Source organism: Puma concolor, chromosome D4 (genome assembly GCF_028749965.1).
Source record: "Puma concolor isolate L17-30 chromosome D4, mPumCon1.1.hap2, whole genome shotgun sequence".
NCBI classification, from domain to species: Eukaryota; Metazoa; Chordata; class Mammalia; order Carnivora; family Felidae; genus Puma; species Puma concolor.
In genome coordinates this window covers 88,445,884-88,471,320 of record NC_141679.1, presented here as the reverse complement: position 1 = coordinate 88,471,320, position 25,437 = coordinate 88,445,884, and the positions used below count along the sequence as shown (strand labels likewise).

Genomic DNA, 25,437 nt, shown 5'->3' with positions numbered 1-25,437 from the left:
GGGACCATCACCTAGGGCAAGGGCCAGGAGGACGGGTGTGGCCCAAAGGCCCCGGCCAGGCCAGGTTGGGCCCCGGCTTGACTTGCTGTTTGTGACACGTGGGACGGTGTTGTCACCCTTGCCCCCAAGTCTCCACTTGTTCATCTGCAGAACAAGGATGCCGATGGTCCCTACCCCACCAGAATGTTCCGGGGAGAAGGGGAGCCAATGGGGCGGGGCGGGGTGGGGGGTAGGGAGCAGAGCTCAGGGGAGTGCCTGGAAAATAAAATCCACCATGTACCCTGGGCTTTAGCTCTTCAAGATGTATTTATTGTGGTGTTGTTTATGACATCACAACTCGGAACCCACCTCTGCGTTCCCTAATACAGGGCTGGCTTAGAAGTGTGAGCGCATCCCTCCCATGGGGCAAGGGGCCGCTTCCGGAAAGGGGGCTTTGGGACTGCTTCCCAAACCGTGCTGTGCCGAGGAACCCCCTGGGAATCCTGGGGAAAGGCATGTTCTGGGGATTGGGGCTGAGATCCCACCCTTCGAACAGCTGCTAGGAAACACGCCCCGAGTACCGGCGGGGCAGGGGCTCTGGGTGGTGCAGAAACTCGGGTCCTGCCGGTGAATGGAAGAACCGGGTTGCAAAGCGGAGTACGTCCTGTGAGTCCCTTCCCAGGCCCGAAGCTCAGCCCGAGCTCCACGTTCACTGCCAAGCCCGCAGACCGGAAGCTCACGCGCCCAGAGTACTTCTCTGGATGGGTGATGACTTACAGATAATTTTAAAATTTTCTTTTTGGTTCATCTTAATTTCAAAATTATCCGCAATGAACATGTATTACTTTTGTAAATGGAGAAAAATGCTTCCCCCCCCCCCCCCAAAAAAAAAAAAGAACAAATGTTCTCTTGCCTTCCCTACAACACAGTCGGGGTAATATTCAGCGGGAATTCTGAGAAGACGAGGATCCGGAAGGATTCTGGCCTGGATCCACAGTCTGCGTGGAGGGCTGTGGGCTGGACCAAGCAGGCCGCGAGGCTCGGGCGGCCTTCCTCGAGCGCTCAGCACGTGCCTGATACACCCGGTGTCCCCCTGCTCCCCCCCGCCACCCCTGCAAGCCCTGGGAGGGGACCATCACCTGGTCTGGTGACGATGTTAACACCCTTTTGCCGCCCAGGGAAGTAGCACTTCTGGGAGGTGAGTAATCTGCCCTGGGTCACCCAGCTCTCTGTGGGGGACATTTGGGGAGCAGGGAGTTGGGGGGCCAGCTGGGAGGAAACCTCTTCCTCCTCGAAGGCCCTTTGGGGCCACTCGTCAGGGCAGCCGCACCAGGGAATCCAGAAAGACAAGTGACGGAGAGCTCTGAAAATGAGCTGGAGTTTTAAGTCCCAGGAGAGGTACTGGGGAGCCAGTGAGTGTTCCCGAGTGAAGATGAAGTGATTCGGGTCGTGAACAGCTTGGTGCAGAGGGCTGCAGTGAGGAGAACCAGCCGCAGGCTCGGGGCGACAACAGGCCGGGCTGGGTAACGCGCGCAGCGTTTCCGAGGACCTGAAAACACTCTTCACTTAATCCTTGCTACGGCCCAAGGCGGGCCTTGCCGGCATTCTCCCCGTTCTGCAGATGGGAGAACTGAGGCCCGGCGTCACGGGGCGGCACAGCCGGGGTGGCAACCCAAGCCTGTGTAACTTCAAAGTGGGTACTCTTAGCACGGTGCTCCGCCACAGAGAGAACTGAGGGCGGGGAAAGGTGAATGAGCCCCAGGGGAGGAGTGGGGCAGGAGGGGGCCGATGCAGCCGTGCTTCACTGGCAACACCAGTCCCTGGTGAGGACTTGGGGACCTGCAGGGCCCGGGAGGATGGGTCGTCCGGGTCACCCTGCAGGCCAGAGGCTGGAGCATCATTCCAGATTGGAAATGGAGCGGGGGCGGGATGGCGGGGCAAAGGGGGGGAGGGGGGAAGATGCGGCAGATGCGTGAGGCCTGCGGAGGGAGAGTGGCTGCAGGCTGGGGGAGGTGAGAGGAGAGGAAGCCAGCTGTCTGGGAGCAGCCAGCAGGCGACAGCTTCCAGGACAGACTGTGAAGTGTGGGGACCCACTGTGGGCAGCACGGACGGGCTGGTAAAGAAGAGGCGCCCAGGCCCCCCCCCGCCTCTCCAGGGTGTTCTGTGCCCCACACCCCAACTTTGGCTGCCGGGACAACCCGAGCCCTGTCCCTGTGGCTCCTGTCCCCCCGACCCCACCCAGGGGGCTCTGGCTGGAATCCGTGATGGGGCGGAAGGCGCCAGCCCAAACCGTGTTGGAGCCGCCTTCAGCCGTGGAGGCAGGGAGCACCTCCCCCTCAGCTACCCAAGGCGGGAACATCACTGGGGTCATCAAGAGGGGGAAACTGAGGCCTGGTGTCTTGTGCCCAAGCTGGAGGGTGACGGGATCCATCTGAGGGGCTCGGAGTCTGTCCCTAGGGCAGCTTTGCTGGTCCAGGCCAGGGCGGGAGGGTCGAAGGGGGACAGTGGTTTGTGACTCCCACTCCCCCCGGGAGCCAGCCCTCCCCTTTCTGCCTCTGCCCAGGGACAGCGAGTGTGGGGCCTGACCTCCTGGAGCAGTGGAGGCAGCTGGCCCTGGACAGGGACCAAGAGAGGGAGGGGAAGCAGCCAGCAGAGGGCGGGGGGGGGGGGAGCCAGTGGAGGGACGAACCAGTGATGCTCCCTTGACCGAGCCTCCTGCTCCCTGGGAAGGACTGCAGACAGCCCACACCGCACAGGTCACACAGGCACTGTGCCCAGCAGACGCGGCCCAAACCGTGGCCCCGCCCACCGGGTCCCACTCAGCCGGCGGCCAGGACCTGGGTACACACAGGCCTTTGCGGCTGAGACCTCTGGGCAGGGTCTCCATCTCTCTCTCTCTCTCTCTCTCTCTCTCTTTTTTTTTTTTTTTTTTAACATTTATTCATTTTTGAGACAGAGAGAGACAGAGCATGAACAGGGGAGGGGCAGAGAGAGAGGGAGACACAGAATGGGAAGCAGGCTCCAGGCTCTGAGCCATCAGCACAGAGCCCGACGCGGGGCTCGAACTCGCGGACCGCGAGATCGTGACCTGAGCTGAAGTCAGACGCTCAACCGACTGAGCCACCCAGGCGCCCCTCATTGAACTTGATGCAGTCGGTATCATCACATCCCCATTTCACAGATGAGGACACTGAGGCCCAGAGAGAATGACATGAGCTGGGGGCTCAAACTTGCAGGGTACGGGGTCTGCCTCCCCAGTAAACATCCAGTAAAGACCAGCGCCTGGAGAGGTGTCCTCGCACACAACTGGTGACAGGGGCTTTCGTCACCCCACTCGGGCAAGCTGGAAATGGGAGCTCAGCCTTGGGTGGAGACTGGGGCAAGGTCACAGTCAGGCATCGTGGCTCCTTCCCATGCCCGCCCCCCGCCCCTGCAGGCCCCCATGGAGGGGAGAGCCAGGAGGCCCACGGGAGGAAGCCCCTTTCTCGGGGCCAAGAGACAAGAGAGAGGCTGGGCAATCTGAGGCTCTAGTCCTCTGAGCTGGTGCGACCTGGCCCAGACGGCTGTGGAAGGTGGCTCTGGCTGGCAGGTGTCCCAGGAGGGTGGCAGCAGCCAGAGACGGACCCAGCTTCACCTCATCACATCCACGCATGGTACTCTGGAGGCCAGATCTTGGAAGTTCCGGGGCCCTGTTGCCCCAAGTAAGGTGCTCGGCAGGAGCCTCAGGGCCCGAGCCTCCCAGGCTGAGTGTCTCCCACCCAGGATGGGATCCCCTTGGCCATCGCACCAAAACTGGCTGGGAACTTCTACGCTCTCTCCTTCCCTATATCGGAGACGGGCGCCCACAGTAGCACATGAAGTCTCTGACAAGTCCTGCAGGACAGAACCCTACCCGACTTTGCTTCGTCCAGCCTTTCCCACAATGTATTTAGCCACTGATTTCCACTTTTCCCGTGAGATATGTATTAGCGTGTGGGGCAGGTTAAACATGGCCACAAATTCTTTGCACTCCCATCACGGAGAGGTGGGTGGGGCCTATTCTCCCCGCCCTTCTCTCTGGCTGGGCCCCGGAACTGCTTTCGCCAATAGAGGCCGGCCAAGGCCAAAGCGATGCTGGAAGCAGTTCCTTAACTGGCCCGGCAGCTTCACCTCCCGCCTCTCAGAGCCTTGAGCTTTGACATGAGAAATCCGTCTAGGCCGCCGGGAAGGGCATAGGAGAAATCCGTCTAGGCCGCTGGGAGGGGCATAGGAGAAATCCGTCTAGGCCGCCGGGAAGGGCATAGGAGACGGCAAGATGAGGCCACCTTGGGCGCCCGGCGCAGTGGAGCCTTCCGATGATTCCAGCCCCAGCTGCCCTCCGACTGCAGCCGCAGGAGACACCCCCAAGCAAGAACCTCCCCGCTGAGCCCCGCCAACCCCAGCATCATGAGCCTAGGAAGCCACCGTTCCAAGCCAGCGTGTCCACAGGCGGTTCGCCACACAGCAGGGGACAACTGGAAGAGTGTCCTGCCGAGCCACTCCGCGGGGACAGGGGCGTCCTGTCCACCCTCACCGCCCGCCACCCCCACGGCCAGACCTTCAGGCCAAACCGCATTCAGACGCTCTCCTCCTTCACCCTGTCCTGGCTCAGGGTGGGCCCGCCACCTGGAACGTCCTCGGCCTCCTTCGCCACTTGGGAAGACCCTTCTGGACTCGGCTCCTGAGAGGCCTCCGCTCTGTAGACCTTTCTAGTAACGGTCAAGGCGGTTGCGCTGTCCCAAGGTTGGGATCTGCCTGGGCTCACGCTTGCCAGCGGTATGAACTCAGATGGGCGCCTGCCTCTCTGGGCCCCAGCTTCTCACATGCAACCTGGGGGGATTAATGCTAACAGCTGCCACGAGGCCGTTGTGCAGAGAAAGCCAGGAATGGGGGGGAACGCCCGTGGCCCGGGCTGTAAATGGTGGCCGAGATGAGCGATTAGCTGCTCCATACCTCCGCTGGCTCAGGGCCTAGCGCTGGGGGCGGGTCATTGCACTCTGGCTCCCCTGAGGCCAGGCCCTCAACCCCCGGCAGAGTGGGTCCCCCGTAGCCCACGGCTCACTGCCCCCACCGCACCCCAGCACACGCAGCCTTTGTCAAGTCACTGGGGCCCAAGAGGGGTTTGGTGGAGAAGGAAAGATTCAGAGAATCCTCCGCTAGTCTAATTGGAAGGATCTTCTAGTTTTTACTGAGGCCCAGAGAGGTAGAGGGCCTTGGCCGAGGTCACACAGCTCGCTCTGGAACTGGATCCTAGGCCTCGGCTCCCTACCCTGCCCCTTGTCTGACACGGGGGCGGAGGGGGCTCTGAGTCTCAGGGACACGTCCTCTCTGACTCCTCTGAAATCTCTCGCGCCCTCCCTGCACCCGGAGCCACCTGAGATGAAGTTACTCCACCGCCTGACGTCCGGCTCCTCCGTGGGCCCCACTCACCGTGGAGGGCACAGCCTGAACGGGAGGTCCTCCCCACCTGGCTCTTTTCTCCCTTCTTCCCTCTAGACGCAGTCAGCCAGCCAGCTCGGGGCACCTGTAGCGTGCCAGGGACGCTAGCTGTCCCGCACCCGCAGGGGCTTTGGGGGAAACCCAAACCCGCAGTAGGAGAAAGATGGCAGGACGTGTTCAAATGGCTCAGCCTGCAAGTGTAAACGTGACCAGCATGGAGGGCCAGCGCTCGGGCAGGTGCGGCTTAGCCCTCCCATGGTCCAGACGGGAGGCCTGAGGCTGGCGAGGTGTGTGTGGAGGCCGGGTCCCGGAAACTTGGCTCAAAGCCCAGCCTCTCCTCTTGGTAGAGCCAGGGGATCTTGGGTGTGTCATGTCTCCCAGCCTCACCTTCCCCACCTGTAAGATGGGAGCGCGGACACTTCCGCCAAGGACGAGCCCCAGCATGGAGAACCCTGGGCCCCAGAGGGGGCCTGGGGCTCTGAGGCTTTGCGGCGAAGAGTCTAGAAGCTTTGAAGAGGGCCACAGGGTTCTGGAGAATTCCTTCCTGCAGAGTGGCCGGTATGGGCAAGCCGGGCCTTGGGTTAGGGGCCCGCAGGCCTCAGACACACAGCTCGGTCCACGTGGGAGTGTTGGGGAGGGAGGATGAGTTTCTATGTTCGTTGCACAGAGAGGGGTGTGTGTGCGTGTGTGTGTGTGTGTGTGTGTGTGTGTGTGTGTGTGTGTATACACGGGCACTTGCCCAGTATGGGGGGCTGGGAGTAGGGAGGGGGTGGCCCTGCAGCTGTCCCCAGCCCTGGGAGAGCTCTGCAGGCCACGCCTTTCCCTGCCACTGGAGCAACCCCAGGACCCTGATTTGGAAGGATAGCTGCAGCCAGATTAGAGCTCCCAACTTCAAACAGAGCAGCAGGCCCTGGCAATGGGGCTTAAAGGGGCCGCTGCAATTACAAACAGCCACCTTCTCCGGGACTCGCCCTTCCATCCTGGGGGGAATGTTCTGGCAGCCCCTTGGCTGGTGCCTGCAAGAGGGGCGTGCTCAAACAAATAAGCCAGACTTCGCATATGAAGTAACACACTTGGTTTTAAGTCGCAGGGAGCCCGAGTGTGTGTCGAGAGACCCTTCCAGCCGGTGACCCTGAGGACGCTGCCTGAGGTTTCCTCCATTATTAACGAACGTGCTTCCCTCTCCCCAGCTCTCTGGAGCTTATGTGTCAGGCTCAGAAATAGCTCGCGGGGAGGGGCTGGCATCCCATTCCTGGGTCTAGGCAACCGTGCCATCCGTCTGGCCCCTCCGGGGCTCAGTTTCCCCACAGTTGGAGGAGAGGGGCGGGCAAGGAGGACAGGTAAAGGGAGCAGGTGATGCATCACAGACCCAAGACCGGTTCTGGGTCAGACGCCGAGTCCCGGAACTATCAAGGGCGGGAGCACCTCCAGTCCAGGCCCCGGCTCACAGAAAAGCATGCCCACGGAAGGAAATTTTGTTGCGCTTGTTAAATGGCCAGTGACCTCCCCCCCCCCCCCCGGGCCTCCCGCAGGTGCCTCTGTGCCCGCCAAGCCCTCTCCTCTCAGGGCCTTCCTTTTCCATCTGAATTGAAGGGATGGACGGGGTGACAGGGACCTGCAGAGGGGGTGGGCAGGTGCTGTTGGAGCCCCAGTGCACACAGGGGAGGCTGGCGAGGTGGGCAGGGACTGACTTGCTCAGGGACTCACTGCCAGGAAGCGGCCCGGGTTAGAACTCCGCTCTACCTCATTCCACACCCTCAGCTCTTACCTTGTGCTCTGCGGGTCTGATTACCCCACCGATTGATTAACTCATTGGTTAGCTGATTGACCGCATCCCCGCCAGCCTCCCGGGAAGCCCCCTTCCTCCCCCAACGCCCGGCCACCGCGGGGTCTCCGAAATCCCACCGCAGGTGCCCCCCAAACCTCAGCCGGGCGGGGGGCGTGGCGGGGGCGTGGCGGGGGCGTGTCCAGGGCGTGGCTCCCGCCGTTCCCCGCCCCCGCCTGGCCGGAGTGGGCCTGTTAATCCGTCGCGGCTCCGCCAATCGGCGGCCGGTTGCCGGGGAAACGACCTCTCCCCTAGGAGCCTTCAAAGGGATTCCCCCCCCCCATAAAGGCTCCAGCGGACCCCGAGGCCTTCTGCCCTGGGAGGGGCGGGCGGGGGCTGGGGTCCCGGAAGTGGGGGAGACACCTACGCGCCCAGAGACAGTGAGAAGACAGAGACACAGAGAGAGACAGACCCGGGCAGCAGAGACAAGGGAGGTGGAGAAAGGAGAGACACGCCCCCCCCCGCCCCCACCCCCGCCCCAGAGGCCGAGAGGGCGAGACTGGGAGAGGCTGTCACAGCCACGCGCAGAGACAGGGAGGGAGAGAGAGAGATCGAGGGGGAGACGTGGGGGAGGTGGAGCCCCCCCCCCCCAAGAAAAGACCAGAGCCAGCAAGGGGGAGAGCGCCGGGAGGGGGCGAACTTGTGAAAATAAATATTTATAAATTGAGAGTTTCTAAATTCTTGTTGCATTTCTGTAGTAAATTATTCATTTGTGTACCTCCCTCCCTCCTCCTATCAGCTTGGGGAGCTGCCAAAGGGGGGGGGTCCTTTCTGAGTTCTTCCTCCCCTCCCCCTCCCCGTCCTCTCCTTCCTAACCTTTTCTGCCCCCCTCCTCCCTCTTCGCCCCACTCCTATCCCCCCCCTTTCCCCTTGCCACCTCCCTCTCCTACCCCCTCCTACCCTCTCGTGTCCTCCCCCACCCATTCCCCTCCTCCTCCTCCCCCTCCTCCCCTGGCCCCCTCTCCTCCCCGCCTTTCCTCCCCCTGCTTCCCGTCTCCCCCCTCCCTTTCCTGCTCCGGCAGGAGCCGAGCACCGGAGGCAGGCGAGGAGGGGCCGCCGCCCGGAGGTGACCGGCTGCCATGCTCTGGCGTTTCGTCCCTGCCTTAAATAAGAATAATCGTCGAAGTCAGCGGGGCCGGGATTAAAAAAACACTCGTCACTGGCAGTCTGGCACCCCCAACCGGGACCACGGAAATCTTCCTCCAGAGGACCGGGGACACTGGAGTTGGGGGCGGTGCGGTGGGAGCTGAGCCCAGAGCGCCTGCTGTCCCAGGAGGGCCCGGGCTGGAGCCAAAGGCCACCCTGCTGCCCCCCCCCCCCGCCCCCGCCCCGACACACACCTTGACCAACCCCTCAGCTGGCCGAGCCTCGCTTTCCCTCTCTGTACAATGGTGCCAGGGACTGCCTTCTTTTCCTGCTCTCTGGGGCTGAAACCACTCTCAGATCTGTCCTGGAGTCTGGAGGCTTTCCAGGCCCTTCTGAGGAATCCCCACAGCTTGGGAGACACGAAGGTTGCATGGGGCACAGGTCATGAAGGTGTGATGCCAGTTCCTAAAACTCAGGCAAGGGGTGGGGAAAAGCAATCAGGGCCGTCCGTCACAGTGTGCCCCAGTCCCTGTCCAGTATGTGGCCTTGAGCAGAGTGCCTCGATTTCCTCATCTGTACACCGGGCCGGGGATGCCCCCTCGGCACGCAGCCTCTTGGTTGCCCACAATAAAGTGCAGCAGGAGAGGCAGGAACTTCTCTGGGTGCTGGGAGCGGTTCGGCGTCTCCCCTCCCACTGCGAGCAGCCCGGAAGTCTGAGGTTAGCGTTTGAGGGAATCTGCATTTTCTCCCCATGCGATGCTGCGGGTGGAAGGTGGCCTCCACTCTGGGCATGGAGGTCCGGGCATTGGGTCCTGAATCCTGACCCTGCTGTTTGACCTTAGCCCAGTCCCTTTTCCCCTTGGGGTGAGGGTTCCGGCTTCCTTCCAGCCCTTCGCGTGCTTGGGACCCTCACTACTGCTTGGTGACGAGTGCTAAGATCCGGTACTTACCAGGAGCTGTGCTCAGGGCCCCGCGGCCCCTTTCATCCCCCCATGCCCTTTTCACCCAGGGCCCCATTTTACAGATGGGGAAGCCGAGGCCCGGAGCTGGGACTTGCTCTAGGTCGGGCAGCTGGACAGTGGCTGACGGGGGGTTCTGGCTGCGTCTGGCTTTGGCCATGAACAGGGGTGTCTTCACCCGGCTCTCTGTGCTTCCCACAGGGACGTCCTACACCATGTGGGTGCGGCCTGGAGGGGAGGTGGGCCCTTGGGGGTCACAGTTGCCCAGCCTGCCCCAGTCCAGTGACCTCAGGCCCTACACAACCCTCAGAAACAGCTGCCTGTCATCTAAAGAGTTTCTCTGCCTTCTGTGGTCTTTTTTACCGAAGCACAGTGAGAAACGCTTTGGGAAAATGACCCCGCTCTGGATATCTATCCGCCACTTCGGTGGCCGGTGACACCCTCGCCGATCTACAGCAGTAATTTTTAAGCCTTTCACAGACTCTAGGGGCCATGGGGGGTGGGGGCAAAGAGGAGGACCGGCTCGGTGGCCTCTCAACCCCTGTCCCTTCTTCGTTCAGTATGGATCAGTTGGGTAAGATCTGTTTTGAGAAGGGAAGAAAAGCACGAGGCTGAGAGTGGAAAGTGGGTGTACAAAGCCAGTTTTGAAACCCACTGCTGTAAATAATTAGGAGCCCTTTGGAGCAGGGAATCATCGCTTCCTGAAGTCCCCCTGCTTATGTAACCTCACGCTCCCCAATCCACCACCCGAAGGGTAAGCAGACAAAACCCAAACCATGGCTTCCACATCCGGAGGCCTCTCTGAGGACGCACAGGGCCCAGAACGCCGTACGAAGAAGGCATGGTGTTCAGTCACAGGGGCTAATGAACAGGCCTGAGGAGTTGCTGTTGGAGACAACCATGGTTCCGGGCAAAGCCGCCTTGACCTCCACGTACTCACCCCTCAGCCAGGGGCGCCTGCTGCCCCCACTGGGGGGTGACAGCCACATCTGCCACTCCTCGATGGATGTTTTTCTCCAAGTGCCAGAGCCCTTGTGCCTCCAAGAGGCCCCGAAGCATAGCTGCTCAGGTCCCCATGCACCTACCTGTTCGCCCCAATCTCTCTCCCCCTCACATCTGTATCAGACTGGGTCCTAGAGCCACCACAATCTGCTGTCCCCACATCATGGCTCTTCCCAGAGAAATAAGGCCAGTCCTGAGCTGGGCCCCTTCCTCCCTAGGGCTCCTCCCCTAGGGCTCCGAACCAGGAGGTGAAGGTCGTCCCAAGAGGGAGGTCTGACAAAAACAGCCTGGGGGTGACCCACCCTCTACCTTGCCAGAGAGCCCCTGACACATAGGAGCCCCCAGGCCCAAGCTGGGGCCTGCTTTGCACTTAGAAAAAGTCAATGTTGGGGGGCGCCTGGGTGGCTCAGTCGGTTAAGCATCTGACTTCCGCTCAGGTGGTGATCTCACGGCTCGTGAGTTCAAGCCCCGCATCGGGCTCTGTGCTGACAGCTCAGAGCCTAGAGCCTGCTTTGAATTCTGTGTCTCCTTCTCTCTCTGTTCCTCCCTCGCTCGTGCTCTGTCTCTCTCTCTCTCTCAAAAATAAGTAAACATTAACAAAAATTTTTTTAGAGAAAAAAAAAGAAAAAGTCAATGTTGCCAATGGTGGGTTGGAGTGGGAAACAGAACAAAGTAGAGAGAGAACAACTCGCCTTTCTATCAGTGAAAGACACACAGCGGGCTGGGTCTCAGCCTCTTGGCGTCTGGAAGGTGAGGGACCAGGGATGGCACCCTCTTTGGAGGTGGGGAGGTCATTAGCACCGATTAGCTGTTAACCGTGGTCATCCCTGGGTGGGGAGTGTTGGTGATTTTGACTCTGCTCGTAGTTGTCAGTGTTGCGTGAATTTATTTTACCGGGAGGGTATACTGGTTTTTTTCTTCCAGAAACAACAGCGACGTTACCCAAAAAGGAAAGAAAATTTAAGACACAAGAGCAAACTTTCTAAGTACCCACCACACCCTCTTGCAATGGGACGAAACGGGTAAGAAAATCACGAAGGAAAAAAGTAACAGGCTGACTGTTCTGCAAAGACCCAGACCCTGGGAATCCCCAAGTTAGGGAAGACGAGTTTCAGAAACTGCCCCAGAGAAAGCTCTTGGCGGACCTAAGTGTCTTTGAGCGGAGCCGGTAAAGAAAGGATCCGTGAGGTCTCCAGCTTGAATCTCCGAAACCAGAAGGACTCAGCCCCGGCTGGGACCGCGGCCCAAATGCTGCTCACCGGGCAGCTGTGGGCAAGTGACCCAACCTCTCTAGACCTCGGTGTTCGCCATCTGTAAAATGGGCCTGGCCGAGCACCTGGTATGAGAACTGGGATCCCCGATCACAGAGTCAAGACAGAGAAAGGCCGTGCCCTCTTCCGGCTTTCCCCTCCTCAGTGTCCCATCTGGAAGCCCCCCGGGGGCAGAGAACTCCCCCGGTTCCTGGAACTCACTCCATTAGCACCTCTTCTTTTTTTTTTTTTAAATTTTTTTTTTTCAACATTTATTTATTTTTTGGGACAGAGAGAGACAGAGCATGAACGGGTGAGGGGCAGAGAGAGAGGGAGACACAGAATCGGAAACAGGCTCCAGGCTCTGAGCCATCAGCCCAGAGCCCGACGCGGGGCTCGAACTCACGGACCGCGAGATCGTGACCTGGCTGAAGTCGGACGCTTAACCGACTGCGCCACCCAGGCGCCCCCATTAGCACCTCTCCTTAAAAGCGCCTCCTGACCCCAGAAACAGCACCGGCTTCCAGAGAGCTGTCAGCCTGCTCCATGCACCGCCCTTTGACCTAGAGATTCCATTTTTAGAATTTATACCACAGAAACACTCACACGGGTGACAAGGGAAAACGCACAGGAAATTCATTGCATCACTGTTGATAATAGCAGAACTTTAGAAACCTCCTCGACACCCATCCGGGGAGACTGATTATATAAATGTGAAGGCACTGCCCGATGGGAGAGCAAGAGGCCGTGACACATACCTGCCTGTTCCTCCAAGGAGTGAAAAAGAACAAGCCTTCATTTGTATTTCAAGAGGGGCACCTTCATACACACCCTGCTTGTAACGTCAGAATCCACAGGGTAACCATGGTTGCCCCAGGAACGGGGCGGGGGCGGGGGGGCGGTACTCAGGCAGGAAGAGGAACTATTCCAGCTCTAAACCCTTTTCTCTTTGACTCAGTTTACCACGAGCATGCACTCCACTGGTTTCCATCCCGCTGGGATACTGACCCACGGCCAATTCTCTCCTTCTCGGGACTGCCCCCCCCCCCCCCAACACCGGGTGAAGCCATGTGACCGGCGATGGCCAAGAAACTCTGGGAGGAAGTGATGTGTTGCTGTTTCCCCTGCCTCGGTGACCCGGACGTGGAGGTACCACAAAACAGAGGCAGCCTGGATCCCTGGAGGGGCACTGGCCCCAGAGAATCACTTGGGCTCCCAGCACACCTCGCTGGCTGCAAAACAAACTTTTGTTGTGCTGAGATACTTTGACGTGAGGCCTATTTGTTACTGCAGCAGAACCTAGCCTCACTAACCGATACAGATTTGGAAAACCGCATTCCGGTTCAAGGGATGCCGACAGACTGTAGACAAGTCCCTTGACCCCTCCGGACCTCGATGTCCCCATGTGCATGGTGTGGCAAGGGGTCTTGTCTCCACTGACTGTGGAGGGCCTGTGCTGTTCATATTCCCAAACCCCAGGGGCCTGAGGAACATCTTGCCAGCCCTAAGGGCTGCTGGGTGCTGAGCACTCACTGAACACCGGCCTCTGGGCCGACCACCTCGGGGACATCATGGAGTCCTCAGTGGCCCCAGGGGGGAGGCACCATCATCATCCCCAGTTCCCCATGAGGAAAAATGAGGTTCAGAGAGGTGAAGTCACTTGCCCGCCCAAGAACACCAGAATCTGTGATTCTTAACTGCTCTAATACAACCCCCATCCGAGATCTTCATTTATTTCTCTTTTTTAAAAGTTTTTATTTATTTTTGAGAGAGAGAGAGAGAGAGAGAGAGAGAGAGAGAGTGCGCGCACATGGCAGAGAAAGAGGGAGACAGAGAATCGCAAGCAGGCTCCGTGCTGTCAGCGCAGAGCCCGATGCAGGGCTCGAACTCACAAACCGGGAGACCATGACCTGAGCCAAAATCAAGGGTCAAGACGCTCAACCGACTGAGCCACCCAGGCACCCCTAGTTTATTTCTTATAAACGTAACTAAAAAGAAAGCCCGCCATTGACAGCTTGAGAGAACTCAGAATAACGGGGGGGCGGGGCTGTTTTTGTTTTGTTTTGTTTAATTTTCGATCTTAGCCATTTTTAAGTGTGCAGCCTGGGAGTATTAAGTCCATCCAGCACCGTGTGCCCGCATCACCACCATCCATCCCCAGAACTCTTGTTATCTTGCTACACTCCGTACCCGTTAAACACAGACTCCCCATTTCCCCTCCCCTCGACCATTGGCAGCCACCATTCTCCTCTCTGTCTCTATGAATTTGCCCCTCCCAAGTCCCTGGTGTGAGTGGGATCACACAGTATTCGTCCTTTGGTGCCTGGTTTATTTCCCTTCGCACCATGTCCTCCAGGCTCGTCCACGGCGAAGCCTGTGTCCAAACTGCCTTCCTTTTTAAGGCTGAATGATATTCCATTGGACGCATAGACCACGTGCTGCGTCGATGGATACACTTGTGTCGTTTCTGCCTTTGGGCTATTGTGAATAACACCGCAGGGAACATGGGTGTACATGTATCTGTTTGAGACCCTGCTTGCGATTCTTTTGGGTATATGCCCAGACGTGGAAATGCTGGATCATATGGTAATTCTATTTTTAATTTTTTGAAGAAACGCCATCCCGTTCTTCCACAGGGGCTGCACCATTTTACGTCCCCACAAATGGTGCCCAAGGTTCCAATTTCTCCACATCCTCACCAGCACTTGTTACTTTCTGTGGAGCGGTATCTCATGCGCTTTCGATTTTCCTGTCTCCGATGATCACTGGGGGAGTAAGAATTTTTTACATGCAAAAAAAAAAAAAAAAAAAAAAGGAAGAAGAAGAATGTTTAAAATGCCACTGGTAAGTCTGTAGTGTGGCAATCATCCGGACCTGCTTCCACGGGGGAAAGAGGGCGCCTGGGGTGATGCCCTGCTCCCCGGGGATAGTGACGCCACGTCTCAAAGTCCTTAGCCCTCAAACAGGTGAGTGAGGCTCTGCTCCCGGGACGGTAGTGTGACCTGCGCCCCAGGGAACGGGCTAGGGCGGAGGCCCTTACCCCCCCCCCCCCGGGGTCCCAACTTCTCCAGAACCCTCAGTCTCTGATGTCGCAACCTCTACTTACGCCCGCTTCCCCCACCCCACCCCCGCCCCCACCACCAGGCCCAATGGGAACTGAGCTGAGCTGGGCCTTTCCAGCCCCGCCTGACTCTGTGACCCAGAGTCCCCAGGCCTGGGACACAGAGCAGAGTGGAGGCAACACCACAGCAAGGCATGAGGCAAGGAGGGGGCGGGTGTCATCTGCATGTCCCTTGGCCTTCTGCATCCAGATGGGGGCAGCTTTGGGTGTGGGACAAGAGCAAGGGCCTTCGGAGCCAGACGGAGGCAGTCTGATTTCCGGCTTGGCCATTCACCAGCTGCGTGATCTTGGATAAACCATTCCCCCTCCCCCTCAAGCCCTCACTTTCTCATCTGTAAAATGGCTGGACTGGTGCTTGGCACATAGTAAGCACTCACTAAAGACTTTCGAGAATTACCAGCATCGTCATCATCCTCAGTATCACAACATTCCACACGGAATGGTGAGGTCACACCTGTGTCAAACCGTCCATGGCTGCCCGCGACCAGCAGGAGAACGTACCCCACGCTCGTGGACTGGTGGGCGCGGCCCGGCCTGGCCCCTGCCGACACCTCCAACTTCCTCTTCCCATCGCTCATCACATCCCGGTCACTGGGCTGCCCTCCTGTCCCTCAGACTCCCAGCACTCCTTTCTGCCACAGGCCCTTTGCACATGCCCTCCTTCCTGCCTGAAATGTGCTTTCCCCACCCCACCCCACTCCCATCCCTTCAACAGTTCACCTTAAGAGGCTCTGTTTCCCTTCAAACATTAATTCTTCAGAGAACCCTTCCAGGATACCCCAAGCTCCTCCACTCGGGAACCCTTGCCGCCCCCCCCCCCCCCCATAGCAATTCTCACATATGCTCACAGTACTGAACCGTGCGAGCATTTGCAGACTCTCAGCCGCCCCACACGAGTTCCACGAGGCCAGGATCATGCCTGTTTTTGCTCCTTGCTGTAGTGCAAACACCAAGGACAGGCTTGACCCAGGGGCCCCCAAAAGATTAGTCAAATTGACTTATTAATTTCCCGAATCTCCCTGATTTGGGAAACCCAGGTTCTTTTCAGGAAAGACACTCCCTTATCTACATAGCTAAATAAGCTTTAACTTTCATACCTCTGATGAGACAAATCTGAGAAAACCCTCCACTACATCCTGTGTCCTCATTTCTCAGCTCAGAAAAATATGGTCACGGCACTCAGAGCAGCTGCTCACAAGTCCTGCTGTGCCTCCTCGGAGTCCAGCCTACGGCCACCCCTGCCTCAGAACACGTGGGAGGCTCCGGGCTGCTCCGCGGGGTCATCCCTTGCTTGGGGATAAACACCAACCATGAGTAATGGCGGGCTGCAGAGGGAGGTGCGATGCATTTTCAGCCCCGTCAGCAAGATCGGCGACAGCCACGGTGGCCCGTGGCCCAGGGTGAGGGCCTGACTCAGCTGGTCCACACACAGCAGTCTCCCCCCAGCCAGCTGGGGAGTGAGGGCGCACACCCCAAGGGGGCCACAGGGCGGGAGGCCTAGGGTTGCCAGAATGCACGCACTCGCTGACTCGTCCATCACGCTTGTCTATTTCAACAGCTACTGTCCGGCCGCTACTGGGTGCTGGACGGTTTGAGGGGACTCCTCGCGAAGACCCGGGTCCTGCCCTCCTGGAGCAGGAGGAGGAACTCAGCAAGCGATTGCACAAACACAGGAATTCCTTCTAGGGGAGGTCAGGGCTCCCCCTTGACCCAGGCTCAGCACCCTTGCCTCTCTAGGCTTCAGGCCGGCTTTAGGGCATGCTTCAGAAGTCGCCCCCTTTCCCCCACCCCAGGAGGTACTCAGACAGGAGCAATGTTGATGTGCATTCAAAATGCCCTCAATGAGGGCGCCTGGGTGGCTCAGTGGGTTGAGCGTCTGACTTAGGCGCAGGGCACGATCTCGCAATTCATGGGTTCAAGCCCCGCGTGGGGCTCTGGGCTGACGGCTCAGAGCCCGATTCTGCGTCTCCCTCTCTCTCTGCTCCTCCCCACCTCATGCTCTGTCTCTCTCCCTCGAAAGAAAGAAAGAAAGAAAGAAAGAAAGAAAGAAAGAAAGGTTGAAGAAGAAGAAGAAGAAGAAGAAGAAGAAGAAGAAAGAGCTTTGAAAAACATGCCCTCAATGAAAGAACTTTCTTGACTCCGTGATGCAAACAGCTTTCAGGCAATAATCACCGTGGGGCCAGCTTGGGAAAGTGACGCCCATCTGGAGGAGGCGTGGAAGAAGGGTGGACGATCCTGAGGCAGAGGTGAGTCAAGGGAAGACTTGGGACCTGGGGTCATTGCCTGGTTCGGCTCCATGGTGAGGCCCGGGGCGAATGAGGCCCGCCCACAAGGAGGAGGAAACCCGAGGGGAAATTCGCACCCCGGCGGCTTGCCAGCCTGAGGACAAGAGTTCTCAGCCGCTGTCACATGGACACACACACTCGTGAGCACGGACACACGCAGCCCCACCCTTGCACCGGCAAACACCGGCATGCACGTAAACGCAGACACGTTCATAACGACTGCCGGACACGGTGCACAAACGCACTGCGTGTTCACACGCACCCAAAGGTAAATTTCTGTCGGTCTGTCTGTCGTCCGCTCCAGAACAGCCCTCTCTCGAGGCTGCAGCCCCCTCTGTGAACCGTTTCTGTGCTCCCATGATCCTCCAGGCTGCCCCCCCAGCTGCCACATCGCCTGAAACCCTGGGAAATTCAGAAAGAGGCTTTTCAACGTCACCCCTTGACTTTTAGGCTTCAACGATATTTTGAAACATTGGGGCTCAGTCCTCAGGCTCGTTCAGGGGCGATCTTGACTTACCAGGCAGGTGGGGGGCAGGTAGGAGGCTGGGGCCGGGTGGAGAGGGGTAGAGAGCGTGGGTGGATGGGGAGGGAGGCAGATTCCATGGGGGGGGGCAAACTCCACAGAGCAAGAGATGGCTGAGGGCTGCGGGGGTCAAGAACGCAGCTCTAGTATTCCTAATCCGCCCCCCCCCCCACGACAGTCACTCTGCAATCCTTCCCAAGGGGCTTCTCTCCAGCAAGCCTCGGTTTCCCCATCTGTACAATGGGTGTGACCTACCCCATGGGGCCGGTGTCTCACTCTCACTATAACGTGATAGGCTCTGGACGCCCCAGAAAAGAAAGTGGGGGTGGGATGGGAATACCTCCCGCCAGTGCCTCCCCCCCACTCCCACCCCCACCCCCCCAGGTGAAGCCAGGCTGAAAATAACCAGCATTTTCCTTTTCACTGCGGCTGAAGCAGCCCTTCCCGTAGGACACCGTGCCTGCTTATCAGGAGCAAAGCCGCTCTCTCCGCCAGAAGGTGACTGTGGGGGCTCTGGCTCCCCCCTCCAGCCTCCAGCGCGACTCCTACGGAGGAAACGCTGAATTCTCTCCCCCGTTCAGGTTTCTACCCACCGCCCCCCCCCACCCCCCAAACAATTTTGCATATATTTAAATCTCCTCTGCCGTTTCCAGTCTGAGCCGCCCCCCCCCCCCCCCAGAAAAAGAGAAAAAGAAATTACAAAGCCCGTCATCTGTCTCCGTCCCCGCACCCCATCTATCAGGGCCCGAGCCCGTCGCCTGGAAGGAGGCGCGCGCCCGGACGGCCGCTTTAATGGGGCGCCGCGTGTGACTGTGCGGCCGCGGCGGGCGCAGCCGGCCGGCATTTGCATACATATTAAACGGAGCAGTAAAAAATGCAGACATGCAAACCATTTGGACGGGCTCCTCGGCGCAGAGCCTGCCAGGAAATCAATCTTCTGGTTTCTTAAAGGAAACCTGCTCGGGAGGAGGTGGCGAAGCCAGGCAGCCCGCGGGCCTTGGGAGGGGGCGGCCGTCATCTGTCCATCTGTCCGCGGGAGCCCAGCCGGCTGTGGGGGTCCTTCCCGGCCACGGCCTCGGTGCACCGCGGACAGGGAGCGGGGACGCGGAGCCGCCGTCAGCCGGGGCGGCGGCGGGCCCTTGGCCGGGCCGGCTGTGCGCCCCAAAAGCAAGAGGCTCGGCCACTCTGAGCTCCCCTCACCCCGTGGTCTGTGACCCTTTGGCGGGGCGTCTCCGCCTGCCGGGTGGGTGCTAAAGTTCCTCCCTGGCTTTAAACTCCCTCCCTACGCCTGCGTGGCCTGGCGAGGCGCTGCTCCCTCGAGCCTCCTGACCTGCAAATGGGGTGTGTGATTCTCAGAGGAACGTCTAGCTCACTCGGGTCACCTACCCCGCCCTCCAGGGACGCGGGGTCCCAGTATTATCCTGAGCAAGCCCCAGAGGACTGTCCCTAGCACCACGAAAGGCAAGGGGCCCAGAGCCTTAGCAGAAACAGACTGCCGCCCGTTCCGCCCACCCCCTCCCTTAATTCCACTTTACAGATACGGAAACTGAGGCTCTGTAAGAGGTGCCACCACCAGGAGGCTTGAGACAGGGGGAGCCGGAGATTCCAATGGGCTCCGAGTGACCGTGGAGGGGCCTCCCCAGACCCCAGACGGCACTGGTCAGTACTGTCAGGGGACGGACGGAGCTCATTCTGGGGTGTCGGGGAATGCTGCTCTCCCAGAGAAGGCGGGTGTGCCTGAGGAGAAAGAAATTCATTTGGTGCCTGGGCGGTACCGTGAAGGTCCTTCCTTGAAGGGGACTGGAATAAGGAAGGAAAAGGGGGCTTTCGAGAACCAGCTCAAGTTTGTCCTCCATCCGTTCACGCCGCACTCCTGGAGGTGACGGGTGGAGGTGACCAGCGGCCCCAGGACAGGCTAAGCAGTGGGCAGCACCAGGGAGGTGGGGAGGGGAGGGGTGCGCCCAGCCCCCTGAGAGCCAACATCCGCTCTGAGCCCCTGGGGCTTGAGCGAAGAGCCCAGCCAGGGCTGGGGGAGGGGGGCCTTTGCCTTCAGTGGGGAGAGCTTCCCACTCAGGTGGGCGGTGCCTCCCTGTGTGACCTTGGGCAAAGGCCCTGCCCTCTCTGGGCCAAGGTGGCTGAGCTGACTGTACTCCTCTGTCTCCCCTTGGAAGTCCCTCCCTTTCACCTCTGGCCTCCAAGCTCTCTGAGCCTCAGTGCCTTCTGCAGGCTCCAGGGTACAGGCCGGGCAGGCAGGGGGGGAGGAAGCCGGCAGGGCGGGAAAAGGCGGGAGGGGCAGGAGTTACAGGAACCGGCTGGGCCCCGGCGATTGCTCAACTGGGGAGCCTGGCCCTGCCGCCTCCACTTCCAGCAGCCGGCCCTCCCTCCCGGCTCTGCATTGCAAACATTCCTCACCAACCTCGGAGGCTGCTGCCCCCCCCCCCCCAGGGGGAACTGCCGCAGACACAGCACGAGGCCGCCAGGAATGCTTAACCCCTTCTGTCCTTCCAGGCAGAGCCTTCGGGGGCGCGAGGATAGAGCTGGGTGGCCAGCGGGGTTCCCAGGTTCTGAGTGACCGGGTCAGGTGGATAGCCGGCCCCAGGCGAGCAGCCTGAGTCAACAGGCTGTATGTCGGGTCCCTGCAGTCTCCCATCATGGATTCACTCTGCAGACATTTCCAGAGCTCTCCCGGGATGCTGGGCCTGGGTAATTGGACAGGGAGGTCCTCATGGAGCCCACGTTCCATTGTGTGTGTGTGTGTGTGTGTGTGTGTGTGTGTGTGTGTGAGTGGAGAGGGGTTATCAGATAAAGAGGAGTTTTTTAGATCATTGCCATGATGAGCGCTACAAAGGAGAAGTACAGGGTGAGCCTGAGCACGAGCTAAAGTGCTCAATTAGGCAGGGAGGGCTTCCTGGAGGAAGTGACATTTAGGGAGCCATGAAAAGAGGGGTGTTCTAGGTAGCAACGCGAGGCTCCAGAGAGAAGAGAGAGGGAGAGGTCGGCATGTTCCAGTCTGTGTGTCTGAAGGAGAGAGGGTGAGGGGTGGAGAGTCCTCAGGTGGGAGGGCTTGGCCTGCGCCAGGCTCCAGAAGGCCTTGGGGCCACTCCCAGGCTCAGACTGTCTTCCGAGGGCAGTGAGGAGCCATGGATGGTTCCACCAGGGGAACGCCACAGTCAGATCCAACTCTAGGCACTAGGATTCCCTCGAGTGAAAAACAGAACCTTAACAGAGAGAGGGAGCTCGCATGTTTTCACAGACCAGATACAGTCTAAGCCCAGAACACCTGAACCACGCCAAAGTGCCACCAACAGGAGACATTTCAAATGGCAGCCTGGCAGCCGGGCCTGGCACTGGATTCTCCTGGGGCCCGGGTGGCCACTCTGAGCCTTGTGGTCGCCAGGCCGGCCGCAGGCAGCGGGCTCAGGCCGGCTCCTCCTCTGCTCCAGACCCCACTCTGCAGACAGCTGGAGCTCCATAAATGCAGCAGTCAGCGCGCTGACATTAAGAGGGGCTGAGAGATCATTCAGGCCCGTGGCCTCCTCCCTGCACAGGTGAAGAAACAGACCCCGGGACAGCTTCCCCTGGGGGCAGGTGTGGCAGCGCACGTGTTCAGGGAGGAGGCCAGCCTGCCCAGCCTGCCTGTGACCTTGGCACCCACAGAGGAGACCCCCCCCCAAGCCCAGAAAACCAAGAACCGTTTGGACACTGGCAGTCACTAAACCCAGCTCGTGTCTGCTCCTCCGCTCCCTTGGAGCTTGAAGGAATGAGCCAGAGGACAACGTAAGCTGGTAGGAAACTTCTAGACCGTATTGTTTCCACTGCGGACACATTTTCTTCTCTCCCTCTCCTTCTCTTTCGTTTTAATGAAGTATTACCCAGAACACCGACATACTTCTCTCCCTCTCCTTCTCTTTCGTTTTAATGAAGTATTACCCAGAACACCGACATACCCAGGAGATGGAAACAGAGTTGCCCTGATTGGACAGGAGAGGGGTTTCCTTGGACTTGCCCCATGCACACCCGGGCGATCTCTGTGTCTTCCTGGCTGGCCCCAGGCTCCTCAGGACGGACTGAGGGCCAGCAGGTGAGTCCATCCGGGGTTGTAGGGATGGGGGAACGGAGGCCCAGAGAGGCTGAGGCACTTGCCCAGAGTCACACAGCCCCAAGGGATAGAGCCAAGGGCTCCCCAAGCCAGCCTGACCCAAAGACCTGCGTTTAGCACCTGCCATTCAAACACCCTCCATCAACGGAGACGCAGGCTGGTGGGTCGGGGACCAGTGCCCGCATTCCGTTTCTGAGTCCATACCTGGTCCATTTGCAGGGACAGCAGATTTAGCCAGAGCTCCCCAAGACCTGCTCGGTGGGTTGAGACTTATGGGTGGGGGGGGCTGCGGAACATACCCAGGATGCTCCCTCTGTTAAAATCATGCCCCAACAGGACAGGAAGGGGCTGGGCAGGCTCCATGCCTGCACATGCTCCAAGCGGAAGGAGGGGCTGGGTTCCTTCCAGCCCTCTGGGGTCACCCCTGCAGGAGGCCCGAGCGACAGCGGATGTCTATTTTGTGGCTGCGGGTCCACTCGTGGTCACAGAGCAAGGCTCCTTCCAGGCAAATGACATTTCTGCGAGGGTTCCTTGAACCTGGGGTGCCACCGCCATGGCGGGCTGCCGTCCGCTTTGTCACGGGTTAAAGCATCCCCAAGCCCTCGTGCTGGGTCAGGGATCGTCCCCCTGAATCATCGCAGCTGGAGGCGCCCGCCATTACCACCCCATTTTGCAGACGGGAAACTGAGGACCGTGGAGTCACCTGCCTGGGGTCGCACAGCTAACCGCAAATGGGCAGGCCTGGGGGGTGCGGGTGTCTCAGGCCCCCAGGGAACCCGCTCCTGAACACTAGGCCTCACTGCCTCCCAGCCTGAGGATGTGATCACTTCTCACAGCGACGAGGCTCCGGTAAACCCAAGACCCCCCCCACCCCCACCCCAGCTCACCCCGATCCCGCGTCTTGTCCACGTACGTGAAATAAATATTTTATCTCAGCCATTTATTATCTGTTTATCTTTGGCATTTATGCCTCCGAAGTTCACTCTCCGGCCTTCTCCACATGGGTTCACCCGGGGTCACCGACTTGGTCTCTGAACTTCTAGAAGGCAGACCTACTTGTGCTGTTATCGCCCTCATCACAAAATAATCTCATTTTGTGCGTTTCATAGGAAGGGGTGGCCTAACTTGGAAACATTGCTGGAACCCACTGGTTGGGGACAAGGATTGCGAGGCACCATGATGCCCGAGAGGCACCCGGCACAGGGCGAGCGCTCGATAAATGGGGCTGGGTTATTACGGTTCCTTTCATTCCCTGTTCTCGTCCTCTTCCCTTATATCACAGGTTAGCAGGTCACTAGTCAGAGTTCCTAACTGACACTCAATGGCAAGAACCCAACTGTGCGAATGAGGCAAGTTACCTTCCCATACCGCAGTGATTGGTTACTGGGTCGTCAACTTGCAAGATGATCTCCAGACGATTCCTACCTCCCGGTGTTCACATTGCTTTTCTTTTTTTTTTTTTTTTTTTAAATGTTTTATTTTATTTTTGAGACAGCAAGAGACAGACAGAGTGTGGACAGGGGAGGGGCAGAGAGAGAGGGAGACACAGAATCCGAAGCGGGCTCCAGGCTCCGAGCCGTCAGCACAGAGCCCGACACGGGGCTCGAACCCACGAACTGTGAGATCATGACCCGAGCCGAAGTCAGACGCTCAACCGACTGAGCCACCCAGGCGCCCCCCGGTGTTCACATTTCTATAGGCCCCGCCGCCGTGAATACGGCTGCCCCACAGGACCAATAGGATGCTGCAGAAATGGCCCAAGGTTAGGTCCAGAGAAGGACCCTCCAGAGAAGTCCCTGGGGCAAGGAACTGAGGTCTCCTGGCCAACAGCTGGCACCGCCTCACCAGCCCGATGAGTGCGCCATCTTGGAGACCACCGTCCGGCCCCAGTCAAGCCGTCAGATGACGCAGCCCTCCCCGCCCTTACCCACAGAAACTTTGAGATTGATGCTTATTGTTTCAAGCCACTAAGTTTGGGGTGATTTCTCATGCAGCAGCAGGGAACTAATTGAGCAACAGAGCCTTTTAGTTACGAGAGCCTTTCATTGACTTGGTTCCTAAAGTGTGTTCTGTGCAATACTGATCCCAGAATAGGATGAAAAGCACAGTCTGTCCGATGTGGCCTGACTGACTTGAGTCTCTTATTCGAGAATCACAGCGTTCCTTGGCATATCCAAGCAGAATCCCCCGGCCCCAACCCCCCCACCCCCCACCCCCCCCACCCCCGCCCCCCGCCTTGGGCGAGGAAACCTAGCCTTCTCTTAACCCTGCTTGTCTCAGGAGTCTTTGTGGAACGCTGGCTTCAGAGCCCCCAGAACACTCTTTGGGAGACACAGCCAAATGGTCACGGCAGCAAGCTCCTTGAGTATATTAAACAATTGTGCCCGGGGGCGCCTGGGTGGCTCAGTCGGTTAAGCGGCCGACTTCAGCTCAGGTCATGATCTCACGGTCCGTGAGTTCGAGCCCCTCGTCGGGCTCTGTGCTGACAGCTCAGAGCCTGGAGTCTGTTTCAGATTCTGTGTCTCCCTCTCTCTGATTCTCCCCCGTTCATGCTCTGTCTCTCTCTGTCTCAAAAATAAACGTTAAAAAAAAAAAAAAGATTGTGCCCAGTAGAAAAAACAAAAACACTCCCAGCCTGATAGAGTGTGGCCTACGGCCTTCTACACAAAGACAAGGTGGCCAGCCCTTCAGGACGGACAGCCCCTCCGGGCTCCTTTTCCAGTTGAGGGGCTGGTTTGCTCTGGGTCTCTCTGGTCCAGCCAATCTTACATTCGGCGATATTGGTCAGGGACCTTGGGCGTGAACCTCAGACCATTAGGGGACCATTTAGGATTCAGGTTTTGGTTCCCAAATTCTGCAGTTCGAGCTCTCGTGAGTTCTGTAGCCACCCCCCCCAACAATCCGTGGCGGTGGGGGAGGGCCGCACCCATGAACTCTCCACCCCTCGCGTTGGCCGCATCCTCAAGGCCAATGCCTCAGCGTTAGATATTTCTCAGTGGGAACGCTATCATGGTCTTAAAACACGACCACTGGAAAACAGAATCTGATATAGAAAAATTCATTTTACAGGCAACTTTTTAAGAGCGAATCCACCCCCTTCGGCGAGGGAAGCTGCACTCAGAAAACCGCATTCTTTCGGGCCCCTGGGGCTGCGTGGGGGTGGGAACAGAGATCTTTCTCCGCGCTAGGAGGCAGAAATCTTTTCTTCTGGTGAAAACATAATTTTACCCTCATGTTGCCTCGTCTTTCCCGTCCTGGCCATTCTGGGGCTCTCGGGCCTTTCTGGAACCTTTGCTTCCAGATACAACGTGGCCTGCTTTCCTCCTCGGGCCAGGGAGTGGCACCTGCGGCTGCCTCACCTGGGTGCCCCTGCCCAGGCCCGCTGCATCGACTCTCCACTTGGACGAGATCTCCAGGTGCTCTGGGGGCACGTTAAAGCGGGGGCGCACTCAGATATCGGGCCTCCTCGCTCCCCTTCCAGGCTCTCTGTCCCATCACAGATGGCTGCTCGCAGGGGTTCTGCACCTTTGCACCCCCTCTGCGTCGCAGACATCCAGTGACACGGTCAGGGCATGGGGACCTGAACAAGAGGTAGCAGCAACAGCAAAGACACCCAGGCCCTACGGAGCACTCACAACCCAGGAGGGAGGCAGGGCCACCCAGAAGTTCAGAGAGGGAAAGCCATCTACCCAAGGTCACACAGCCATGACCGTAGTCAGGGTGTCTCAATGGCCACCGAGCTCTTCCGGGACACCCTGCGGCAGGAGGATCCCTTGATGAGGAACTGGGAGCGGCTGCCGGGATTGTCCAAGAGTGCCTTAGCCCCACGGTTCCCAACCTGGGGTCCCTGG

The 25,437-nt window shown here is 58.9% G+C and overlaps 2 long non-coding RNA genes across 3 annotated transcripts; one reads left to right on the top strand and one right to left on the bottom strand.

The window, feature by feature from the left end:
• The first annotated feature begins 12,126 nt into the window (after positions 1 to 12,126).
• LOC147575087 (uncharacterized) lies at positions 12,127 to 12,819 on the top strand. The gene is made up of 2 exons (XR_015243121.1): positions 12,127 to 12,416; positions 12,517 to 12,819. It is a non-coding gene; the product is annotated as an uncharacterized LOC147575087 (long non-coding RNA).
• A 519-nt stretch (positions 12,820 to 13,338) lies between these two features.
• On the bottom strand, positions 13,339 to 16,746 carry LOC147575086 (uncharacterized). Of its 2 annotated transcripts, none has more exons than XR_015243123.1 (2): positions 15,777 to 16,746; positions 13,339 to 14,323 (listed from the first exon to the last, which is right to left on the bottom strand). It is a non-coding gene; the product is annotated as an uncharacterized LOC147575086 (long non-coding RNA). The 2 variants fall into 2 exon arrangements; XR_015243122.1 differs by lacking the exon at positions 15,777 to 16,746 and adding an exon at positions 15,134 to 15,404.
• Positions 16,747 to 25,437: the final 8,691 nt, after the last annotated feature.